Raw genomic sequence first — 12095 nt, 5'->3', positions numbered from 1 at the left:
AGAGATCGCACCCATTGGACAGTTAGAGCCAATGGAAGTACACTAGAGCACAAGCTTTATGAACCACTCACTAAAAAGTTCCTCTCATTTTTATTTCCAATAGCGTGCAAGGAATGTGCTCCCATTAACCTCTTTGGTGGTAATTTCCACCAATGAGGCAAGGATCTCAAGTCGCACTTTTAATTGGATGAGATGGGGCGCAACACAACAACATAACAAATAAGGTTGATCCTATGCCATGCCGCGTTCGAATGCGCCGACCATTCACGTATCACATTGGTTTTCATCCAACCACAAATCTTTACATGCATAACTTTACGCCATTGACGCCCAATAGAATTCTTCAATCACTGCGACTTCGAACTTATTGGACGACGGTGGTTGTCAACACCATCCACTGCGTACAAGGGAAACAACACACGAAACTCAAAGCGCCGAAAGAAATAAAAACGCACCAGAGTCATCAGGCAGCCCTTCATGGGCGTGAATTAACTCAAAACCAGCCAGGGCACCAAAGTATACCGCCGCGGTGGGAGTTTCTAAGTAGCCACATTGTTCCTAAGAGTGGTCCTGACCACTCTTAGAATTTTTTCTCAGCCACGCTGTTTTCACGCACAATTTTGCTTCGTGAATCCACTTACGAGCACTTTTCGGTGACGTAAGCAAATATAGCAACTGCATCACCATCGCTGACATGTTCCCGGGCAGTCACTGAGCGCTTTATTGCTGCGGCCGATATGACAACGATGGCCTCTTACGACGTTTTTTTTTTTTTTCGTGAATCGACTTACGCAACAAAATTTCTCTTGCGCGAAAATGTTTTCGTAAGTGAGTTTTGTGAATCCGGCCCCTGATCATCATCATCCGCAGCAGCAGCAGCCAGTACATGTGTGCGCCCACTGAACATGGGGCAGCGGTTCAAGTCAACGTTACTAGAATAGCTATTCTAGTAACGTTGGTTCAAGTAGTGGTGCAGCGTCGTCGGCTTGACGCTAACATCTATAGCTTGCATTCACCGGCTTTTGGTGAATTTATAGTCTCTTGTCGAGACTTTTGGTACAAAGGTATGCACCGTGGTATATACTTCCGTTGAAATTTTATTTGCGTTGCCATGGTCTCACTTGGATATTCAGCGTTATCAGGCTCGAATACGCCGATCATTTCTCTCTATACCTTGTCGCTGGCACTCAAAGGAATAAAATCTTGTAAAAAAATGGCAGCATATCCACGGAGTGAATGATGGATAGTGGGGCGAAGCATCCGTCGGTCCATTCGTTCGTGCTTCTGTCCATCCATGCGTGCGTCTGTGTGGCCGCCCGTGCGTCCATCCGCCCGTCTGTGCGTGCGTCTATTCGTGCGTCCGCACGTTCATCTGTGCGTCCGTCCCTGCTTTCGTCCATGCATCTGCTCCTGCGCCCGTCCATGCATCCATCCGTTCATGCAGCCATCCATGCGTCCGTCCATGCATCTGTCTGTGTGTCCGTTCGTCCACCTATTCAACACTCCAAGTACCACCATCTCGCCTCTTTTCATCATATATTCCTTATATAGAAGCACCGCCATCCAGCGGACATTCCAAGGACTGAACGAGAGGAGGCACACGCACACTTTCTTACGGCTTGCGCTTCGTGTCTACTTCCCACATTTAACCACCTCGAGTTCATGGTATATACTAGTTCACTGTATTCATGGCACTGTGGCCCAACGCTCTCTAAACCTTTCTAAAACCTAGGAGGTTACGCCCAGCGAGTATAACGTTGCAACCCTTTGTTGTCTTCTGTGCGTTGTTAAACAATAAAAAATTCGCAGCGTGCACGCGCGTTAACTAAAAGCCGAATGCTCCTGTCTCTCATTCCCCCTTAGCAGCCATTGGCATGTGCATTGAGCACTATCTTTCATTGTTCAACAATGCACAGAAGAAATCTCTCACCGGCACCACCTTGGAGGTCAAAATGTTATACTCGTTACACACTACTACAATGGGTACGAGGGACGAAGGAGCTTCGCCCCTAAAATACACTTTGTCAAGCTGGGCTATCACTAGTCACCAGTCAATCTCTTCCCTGGGGAGACTTCGGTCAGATCCCGCAACAGGGACGCTTTTGTTGCAATTTACGACATTAACAATGCCATTACATTTTTCACTTTTCAAAAGTTTTCGTCGAATGGTGAATAAAGTTGTTTCATCATCATATTTTTTGTTGAAGATCACTATTCATTTCAGTTTTTTTTTCGCAACCACACCTTAGTATTTCTTACTCAAACTATATAAATCTGCCACGGTAGTTATAGCAGATAAGGTGTCGTGCTGCTAAGCTCACGAGGACGTGGGCTCGATTCCTGTCCACCGCAACCGCATTTAGAATGGGAACGCAATGCGGAAACGTCCGTGTACTTATAAATTTAGGCGCACGTAAAAAAAACTTCGGGAGAGGTCAAAATTATTAAGGAGGCCTTCTCTACGGTGTGCTTCATAACCATATCGTAACTATACCGAATTCTTAAAAGTCATCGATGTTTAACTGCAACACGGGCTGCAGTCATTAACCCCGATGCTTTCTTTTGAATATATATTATTATGTGTAGACTTTAAAGAAAAGCCTGACGTTCGGAGCAGCGTTTCTAAAAGGAAGAAAAAAAATGCTTTATTCAGATTTTCATTTGAGTAAGTGTGGTCACAGTTGCACAGTAGAGAATTTGAAAAAAAAAAAAAAGATTTGCGGGTTTATTTTTAATCGCACTCTTACTGTGCATGATAATTTCGCATTTTCTCCAAGCTCATAAGAATGATGAAGCAGAGTCGCTCGTTGTGGTGTTTTGTCGTAGGATACGGTGGTTGTTTGCACGCTTCCATTGTACGCAAACACTTCATCTGCCTTAGTACATTGTAGTTGCGCCGTGATCGCTTGAGGCAACCACTTGTACGGCAACTGCCGATCCATTTATGACAGTGTATTAATCGTTTCCTTTGTGACCTTGCTTACTTGCAGATGGATTACATTTTCAGAAATGCCGCGGCTGGTTAAGCTTTGTAAGGTCAAGGATAGAACCTTACATTGGTCAATGTGTATGTAATATGGTTCTGATACGCGCGAAAAACAAATTTAATCTCTTCGCTTGGTCGGGACAGATCACATTACTGATGTTCCGCTTTACATTGCAAATGTGTTAGCTGTCGCATGGCTAAGCTCGATGACGTGGGCTCGATTACCGACTACGGCCACATTTTAATGAGGACGAAATGCAAAGAAAAAAAAAAAACACTTGTGTATTTAATGTGCAAAGGAAACACCGGGACCTTTTCAGGTGGAGACAGTATTGAAGTATTACTGTCGACGTCTGAAAAAGAAGCGCTGTTTCCTTTTCACTATGTAAAACTACCCAGCCAAAGCCTTCACTTTAAGTGTACCTATATTTTAGTGCGCGTGAAAGAATAATAGATGGTAAATATTAAGGCGAGGTCCCCACCATGGCGTATCTCACAACTGTATCGTAGGTTTAGCACGAAAAAACCCATAAAACATTAAAAACTTTGTTGGCAACTCCAAGATACATGTCGAATGTGTGCTCTGCCACAGGTCCTCCGAGACCAGGAGTAACGCACACGAAATCTCGGAGCATGTGGGCGAGGCTTGAAGGTTTTACTCACATTCGACAGATGGCGCCAAAATGCCACCGCTGTCTTTCTGCCAAACGCGCCCGACATTGTACAGGATCGTTTTGCTGTCATCTTATAACGCTACGAAATATTACTGCAAGCAGATATAGTATGCAAGAAATGCCACTGCGTCAGCGCAGTTGTATCTCTGCCTATTTGAATCTTCGCTGCATTGATCTACTGAGAAACAGTGAAGGTGTTGTACGGGGCAACAGAGAAAGGGCGGTGCTGGAACCTAACTGCAATGATTAATAGTGATGTCTTTCTTTCTCTAGGAAAATAAGAACAGTGCTATACAACCTTCACAATTGAGCGCCACTGCACTCTGACATTAACCCAGCTTTCTTCAGTATTTCTCAAAAAACGACAGCAATACGTAAAAGTAATATCCGATTCCATTTCATCACGTTATTATTATTATTATTATTATTATTATTATTATTATTATTATTATTATTATTATTATTATTCGAAGGTTTGTGAACGGTAAAGTAGAGTCCTTGAACAAATTATATTAGGTAGGTAAGCGCGCTTTGATGAGGTAGTGGAATGTCAGGCGATTAAGGACGAGTGCGACTTCGCTAGCGGGATATTACGAGATAAGGATATGAGAATGAGATGAGAGGATGCGAACTTACGAATGGCCAATCTAATGCCGTTTAATTTGATTTTAGCTGTCGAATGAAACAGTTGCTATTCGTAAACGCGAATATACTTCTCACATTGTTTTTAGCATTTTAAGTGCTCAAGTGTGCGTTAAATCACGGTGTTAGAATAAACGTGACATCGACTTCATCCCGGTGGTCCTAAAAAAGACGCAGGATAAGAGAACTTGCGTAGCTCAACGCTCCAGCAACTCTGGGTTTCCGGTTGCGCCGTTATCTTTCACACTCCCTTAAGAGTCCCAGCTACGCAAGCTGCTTATTTTTTTCCCTATTGGCTCATTTTTATCGTATAAAAATTAATAAAGATTCATAATGTACGCAATGATGAGCGCGGCTGAGTGACGTTGTGGATTTTCTTACTTGCGAACATCGCTTTACATTGATAATGCAAAAGGCTACTCACTCTTGGGAATCTACTCAATAAGTGATTGATTGATTTGTGCAGTTTAACGTCCCACAACCATCATATGATTATGAGAGACGCCGTAGTGGAGGGCTCCGGAAATTTTGATGGGGTTCTTTAACGTGCACCCAAATCTGAGCACACGGGCCTACGACATTTCCGCCTCCATCGGAAATGCAGCCACCGCAGCCGGGATTTGAACCCGCGACCTGCGGGTCAGCAGCCGAGTACCTTAGCCACTAGACCACCGCGCGGCGGGGCGAAAGGTTACTTTTGGGGGAATCAATGAGTAGCCAATATTCAATTTAAGTCACTTCTGCCACTATTCAGTTTCCTTTCACAATAATATGACACGTTACTATTCGCAGACCGCTAACACACAACGACGATTCGTCGTTGGTTGACACTGCAGCTGTCGTCGTTGGACGACTGCTGCAGTGCGTGTGCAAGTTACTCCTAATTTGAAATCTTTAGCACTCGCGTCTTCCGTCAACGTTCACGTATTCACTATATACCACCTGCCGCTGTCTCCGAAGTACTGCTTCGCAAGCGAGGATTGTGCGCAGAATACGCGTCTTCTCTGAGTGCACGCAGAGTGCGCCTTGCAAGAGTGCAACTAAAATTGTGCAAAATAGTGCATGGTTGTCTTGTAAAGCACGCGTACTTTCAATATAAAGTAGAACCTTACACAACAACTTTAATTTGCGGGTTATTATTCGCCTGAAATTTTTTGATCAGTAGTTATTTCCCCTTTAAATGCTTGGATCTAAATTTTTATTCTTTGCGGTATTTAGTGCCACGTTACTGCGGCAGTGTGGAATTTCACATGGTCTTACTTATTCGGGATTGTACAGCCATGCGGGAAACACGTATTGGTGTCAGCGGTACAGCTGGCCAAAACTTCAATTATCGAGCGTGGCGGCCACTTTTGTGTCTTTCAGTGCCTTATCATAGCCCCGCCGCGGTGGTCTATATAGTGGCTAAGGTACTCGGCTGCTGACCCGCAGGTCGCGGGATTGAATCCCGGCTGTGGCGGCTGCATTTTCGATAGAGGTGAAAATGCTGTTGGCCTGTGTGCTCAGATTTGGGTGCACGTTAGAGAACCCCAGGTGGTCGAAATTTCCGGAGCCCTCCACTACGGCGTCTCTCATAATCATGTGGTGGTTTTGGGACGTTAAACTCCACATATAAATCAGTCAATCAGTGCCTTATGATAGAGCGAAGTTGCGAAAATGGTCTATGGGCATGTGCTTTGTGGCCATGCGCTTGTCATCACCCTATTTGGAACTTATTTCGGTCACATGACAAAGACACACAGAAAAAGCTGCCATTGGTGCATGATAGTCAAGTGTTATTTTGGCCGACTGTACGTGACCTATGGAACTTCCACGCCAAATCATTGTGCTCATATGTTCGCGCTACTCACGTACACATGCATTGATGGTGGAGTGAAGCATAGTAGATAACGTGTTCTATATTGTTTACATGTTTGGCTCTGTGTTTGTTTCTACTCTGATATAATTTTGGTTTTTACCGTAAGGCTTTACCGTCATCCGAAGATGAAATCCCAGAAATGAAATTGAATTAAAGAGGCTCCTTGTATGCTACTGCGTCACCGCGCAACTGATGGGCAGTCACTAGGCTGTTAATCGGCCTGTTTCGCGTAATGATTACTTGTTGCCACGCAGCAATTACCACGCAAGAAAAGTTACTTGATAACGCACGACAGCTCATGCTTTGGTGCGCCCAGGTAAAGTTCAGAGTAGCGCAATGAAATGAGCTCAAGTTGTTAAAGCGGCGGTAACAAGAGTATTTTTTATTGACCATATTATGTATATGCTATACTGGTCAGGCAGGTGACTTGATGACGCACGCCGTTTCATAATGGAAACAACAGGCACAATGAACACACCGGGATGGCTAGTATATAACGTAAATAAACTATTCCATTCCGTTTATACTTCGAGTCAGCCATATTGATTAGCCCTGCCTTCCGGGCCGTACCCACTGAGCTTGTTTGTCCCGCGACGTATCGAAAACCTAAAGCCTTATCCCAACCTGACTACAGACAGCTTGCGCATGACTCCGTTGCACGAAATGGACATAATACCGATTCTACACTTTTGATGCTATTATAACATTTCCCATGTGGTCGAAACTTTTTGGGCTCGACCGACGTCGCCTGTCGGTCAGGTTACGTCAGCATTTGTAAAAAAAAAAGTCGTGGAGACTCTTCGCGTAAAAGTTATGTACACAGAAAAGCGCATTAATACGCATAACGAAGTTAAATATTTTCGGAAACACTCTAATTCCATCTGCGACAGCTGACCTTTGTGCCTGAAGTAGTTCGCGACACCAATAGATAACTGTTGTTGCCCTTGCTCTTTTTCTTTGTCGATTATTTTTGTTACTGTAGACTGCATTTATTAGTACTGCTATTCATTACAGTGCCAGCTGCCGCTGAGGCTCAGTAACAATGCTTTCCCTCAGTTGAGCACGATATGGTGTGTCGTCTCTGCTTCAGTTCTTGCTTTCTTTTTTCTCTGCTTAACGTTCCAAGCATGATATGGTGAATTTCGTCCCCCGTGTCGGTGGCAACATCCTGGTAGAGAAGGAAGAAAAAAAGCAAGAGATGCAATAAAAAATAAAGCAATGAAATTTGTACATTAGTTATTTATTCATTCATTCAAACAAACGAACGAACAAACAAACTGCTCACGTACTGTTCTTTGGATGCACGTTATGGCAGTCTAGAGGGATCTAAATCAGGCTAAAATTTTATTATTTACTGTACTACATACCTCTCATAGACCATTTATTGCCTCATATCAATCAATCTATACAGGGAGATGAAAGCTGAGATCATTAGGCTTTTACTGAACATGCTTGCTGTATATTCGATAGATTCGATGTGCACCGTCAACACTTAAGTCTGTGTGCTGCATCTGACAAAAAGAAAAGTTAAATAAGTAAGGTTTCCTCAAACTACATAAGTAAATAAAAACGGAAGGAATAAAGTTCGCCTGGCTGCTCATCTCGAAACGCTTGATCCCAATCAATGCACACCGAACGTTCACGAAGGGCGCCCCACTTTCCTGAAGCAATAGGAGAGAGCTGTGGCGCTCTTTGCAACAATCCTCGGCCAGATTCTTTCTTACCATGCACCGAGAAAAGCACTCAGTTAGTCGTTTTACTCTTTCTTTTTTCTTTCGAAGCGCTCACATTGGGAAGCAGCCCTGTCTCGCTTCTCCAAATCGGAAACGCTCTCGCTCCGTATCACGTGCTCGCGCCTCTAATTGACCAAAGTTCGAGCGACTGGCCGGGTAGAGGCGGGAGCAGTTTGGGAGTCGTTTCTATTTGGCCAGCATCCGGGCCCTGATCGACTGGGAGAGGGTGGCGGAGGAGATGTCTCTTGCGCGCTACTGTGTCGCTTTCCAACCGGGACCACACGGAGGTCTCGCAGTGAACGGGATAGCGTTGCGGCTTGGGAAATGAGGCACGAAAGAAGGAATACGAACAGAACAAATGTTGAAAGCGAATACAGTAGGAGGGTAAAAAAAGTAAACACAACGACAAGTGGATAGAGGTAGAATAAGCTTTACTTTAGATACCGAGCTGTATGGGCCCAGAATGGGTGACCAGCTTAGGTGTAGCAAGTGCACAGGACTAGCAGTTGTCAGCTGCGCCTCCCATTATAGCCTTCCACATAGGCGTGTTAATGCTCATTGCATGTGGGTTCTAGTTGTACTCCCTAGCCATGCTTTACAAGATGCTCGGCGTAATTCACTTTCTTACGTGTGGTAAAAAAGTGAAAGGAGTATACTTAACACACTAATCGAATTGACCTAACAAAAGAGTCGGTATGTTTTGATATATGTGCGGAAACTTTTGTCAGTGCGGCTCGAGAAGATTTACTAGCTTAATTTTATATCGCACGCATCAAAGATGTCATAGCCAAGGTATGCGTACAATCTAAAAAAAAAATGAAGAGTCGTAGCAAGGTCGACCAATGCCACTCAGATGATAATATTCTAGATGGCATTGGGTCGACACCTGGACAAGTTGATATGGTTCCATGTTATTTAAAGCAGAGCGAACGACCGAAAAGTTTACACGGCGAACGCTTACTCAACTGAAAGGTTCATTATAGGATGCCTAAAAAGGAAACAAAAAGAAGGGACCGAAATGAACTGAGCAATAGTCGTCACGTGGGAATCTTGCGCAAAGGCAAGAAAAAGAAAAAATAAAGACGGTGAACAGTTTTAACATCGATTGGCTGCAACAAGGTCTGACAAGAAAACAAGGAAACACTAAAACTAAACAGCATCTGTATATACCCCGCCTCCAAAAAAAAAAAAAACTGGTTGCGGTTAGCGATATAACGCCGGAGAGCTCACTTCTCCCGCAGCGTTTTCAAGGGCAAATGAAGGGAAATCTTAAGAAAGAGAGAGAGAAACGAAATTTGTATTTTTTTTTGTTTTGCTGGTTCAAACAGATAAGGTCAGGCGGAAATGTTGTAGGCCCGTGTTCTCAGATTTGAGTGCACGTTAAAGAACCCCAGGTGGTCGAAATTTCCGGAGACCTCCACTACGGCGTCTCTCATCATCATATAGTGGTTTTGGGACGTTAAACCTCACATATCAATCAATCAGATAAGGTCTTCTTTAGTGACATACGGTGCTCCGTGCATTTTTGCACGCTTTGATTGAGCCAAAAATACTGATTTTTCGAGACCAGCTGACGAAAATTTAGCCCCCCCCCCCCCCTCCAGTATTTTTTGTTTTCAGACAGCGCACAACCTGAACTTTGTGCATAAATTGATTTGTTTTGTAGTTAAATCTAATAGTTGGCTCCAGCTCAGCAGGTTTTAAAAAAGTATTCCGGCTACCTATATAAGGCACATGGTGCAGCATTTTTTTTAAACACGCGTTGCATTCACTCAGACCGCTTAGCTTGTGTATGTGGGATGCGCGTGTAGGCGTGGTTCTGCGCATTTATTTCCAATTTAATTGCACCTTTGTTGATTTTATTGGGAAGGCAAGAATAATCTAGTGTTGTTGAATTAAAGAATCTTATTAGAAAGCGCAGTATAATGGAAAATCAAGATTTTAGGCAGATGCGAGAGCCAAGCTCCACGTGAGTTGATGGAAGCGTACCATGTTAAAGAAAAGGGGGATGGGGGACGTGTCGTATCAGCCATACGTCTGTTGCATTGTACATATCGAAAAAAAAAAAAAGATTGTTTGAACGCTGGATAGCCTAAATATTTATGAGACTGCGCATTTATGTTGTCTATTTCTGTGTTAAAGTCGAGAACAATTCAGTTGGAAGTGTCTTTTGATCATGCTGCTCCCCGTGTGCTCAGATTTGGGTGCACGTTAATGAACCCCAGGTGGTCGTAATTTCCGGAGCCCTCCACTACGGCGTCTCTCATAATCATATGGTGGTTTTGGGACGTTAAACCCCACAAATCAATCATTGATCATGCTGCTCCGTTTCTGTGATTTCTAATTCGCGACTAAGTTATGTGTAAAATAGTTCTGTTAAATTTTTTACAGAATGCGTGCCAGTGCAGTGCGGGCAGCCTGATATCCCTTATCAAATTTATGTCCGCTATCAGAATCGCTTAAAATAAGTCGACACTGCGAGCACGAGACAATACGAAAGCGGCAGCCTTAAGCTATTCGAGCCCCGCCGCGGTGGTCTAGTAGTTGAAAAACTCTGCTGCTGACCCGCAAGTCGTGGGATCGAATCCCGGCTGCGGCGGCTGCATTTCTGATGGAGGCGGAAATGTTGTAGGCTCGTGTGCTCACTGGATTTGGGTGCACGCTAAAGAACCCGAGTTGGTAGAAATATCCGGAGCCTTCCACTACGGCGTCTCTCAATTATATGGTGGTTTTGGAACGTCAACCCCACATATCAATCAATCAATTAAGCTTTCGATCATTTCTGAGCGATGATCGTCAAGCGCGGTTGCATGAGAGGAACAAAGGCGATATATATATATATATATGTATATTTCCGCGTATGAACAAAGGCATTATATATATATATATATATATATATATATATATATATATATATATATATATATATATATATATATATATATATATATATATATATGTATATATATATATATATATATATATAGCGCCTTTGTTCATACGCGGAAAAACTAGCCCTTAAGTATACACCTCTTTCCCTTATATTTATATATATATATATATATATATATATATATATATATATATATATATATATATATATATATATATATATATATATATACAGGTGCCTTGCCTTATACATTACCCCCCTGACCCGCAGGTCGCGGGTTCGATTCCCGGTTGCGGCGGCTGCATTTCCGATGGAGGCGGAAATGTTGTAGGCCCGTGTACTCAGATTTGGGTGCACGTTAAAGAGCCCCAGGTGGTCAAAATTTCCGGAGCCCTCCACTACGGCGTCTCTCATAATCAAATGGTGGTTTTGGGACGTTAAACCCCACAAATCAATCAATTATACATTACCCCTGCGCCTGTACATGCACGGGAACTTCTCGTATCACTCTTTCTAAGCGCATCACCTTTTGCGAAAAGGAAGAAATGGCACGTGCCTATTATCGACCTCGGAACTTATATATCATAATTTTCCTTATGTGCTCAGATATTGTATTTCACTAACTTAAACATTTCACTTTTCTTTATGTTTATATCCGTTTACCACGTGGCATTGAATCGCATAAAAAAGAAATGTAAGAGTGTGGGCCCCTTTTTTATGCAAAGCGGTTCTCTATGTTTAGCACTCTGCGTGGGCGGGATTGTCAGGGGGCTCTTCTGTATGCTAAGTAAGCCAATGTAAGAACGGTGGGTTTCAGAAGCTTCCCTGCTCGCGTTCTGGTGGTTCTGAAATTGCGCATCTTAGACGGAGCAGCGTAGATACTTCAGCGGCGTCGCATTTCGTCGGTGCCCGTAGGTGAAAGACATCACCAAACTTCAGGTTTCGCCTTGGTAATGTCGAGAACGTCGGATATATCAGCCTTGCAATTAGTTTTTTTTTCTTCTAAAGAACGTTCTTGTTGGTGTCGTACTGCCGTCATTCGCCTATCACCTTTCGTTCATTCCCATCCATTACGTTCCTTGCGTGCAATAATTGCAAAGAATGATCTCCTGACATTTAAGCGCGTTCGCTCAACACGATTTGAGGGGCCCGTAACTGAAACGCAGCGGATCCTTTGCGACGCGACGCGTTTATTAGACCGCAATTCTCTCTCTCTCTCTCTCTCTCTCACACACACACACACACACACACACACACACACACACACACACACACACACACACACACACGCACACTCCACCACGGTGGT

General features: G+C 43.6%; 1 protein-coding gene across 4 annotated transcripts in view; it reads left to right on the top strand.

Moving 5' to 3' along the window:
* Positions 1-12095, top strand: part of LOC119161094 (rap guanine nucleotide exchange factor 2) — a 720936-nt gene that overhangs the window by 139381 nt on the left and 569460 nt on the right. The gene's annotated exons all lie outside the window — the stretch shown is intronic.

Source organism: Rhipicephalus microplus, chromosome X, assembly GCF_043290135.1.
Source record: "Rhipicephalus microplus isolate Deutch F79 chromosome X, USDA_Rmic, whole genome shotgun sequence".
NCBI lineage: Eukaryota > Metazoa > Arthropoda > Arachnida > Ixodida > Ixodidae > Rhipicephalus > Rhipicephalus microplus.
Note: the sequence above shows the minus strand (reverse complement) of the source record. Positions and strands in the feature narration are given on the sequence as shown.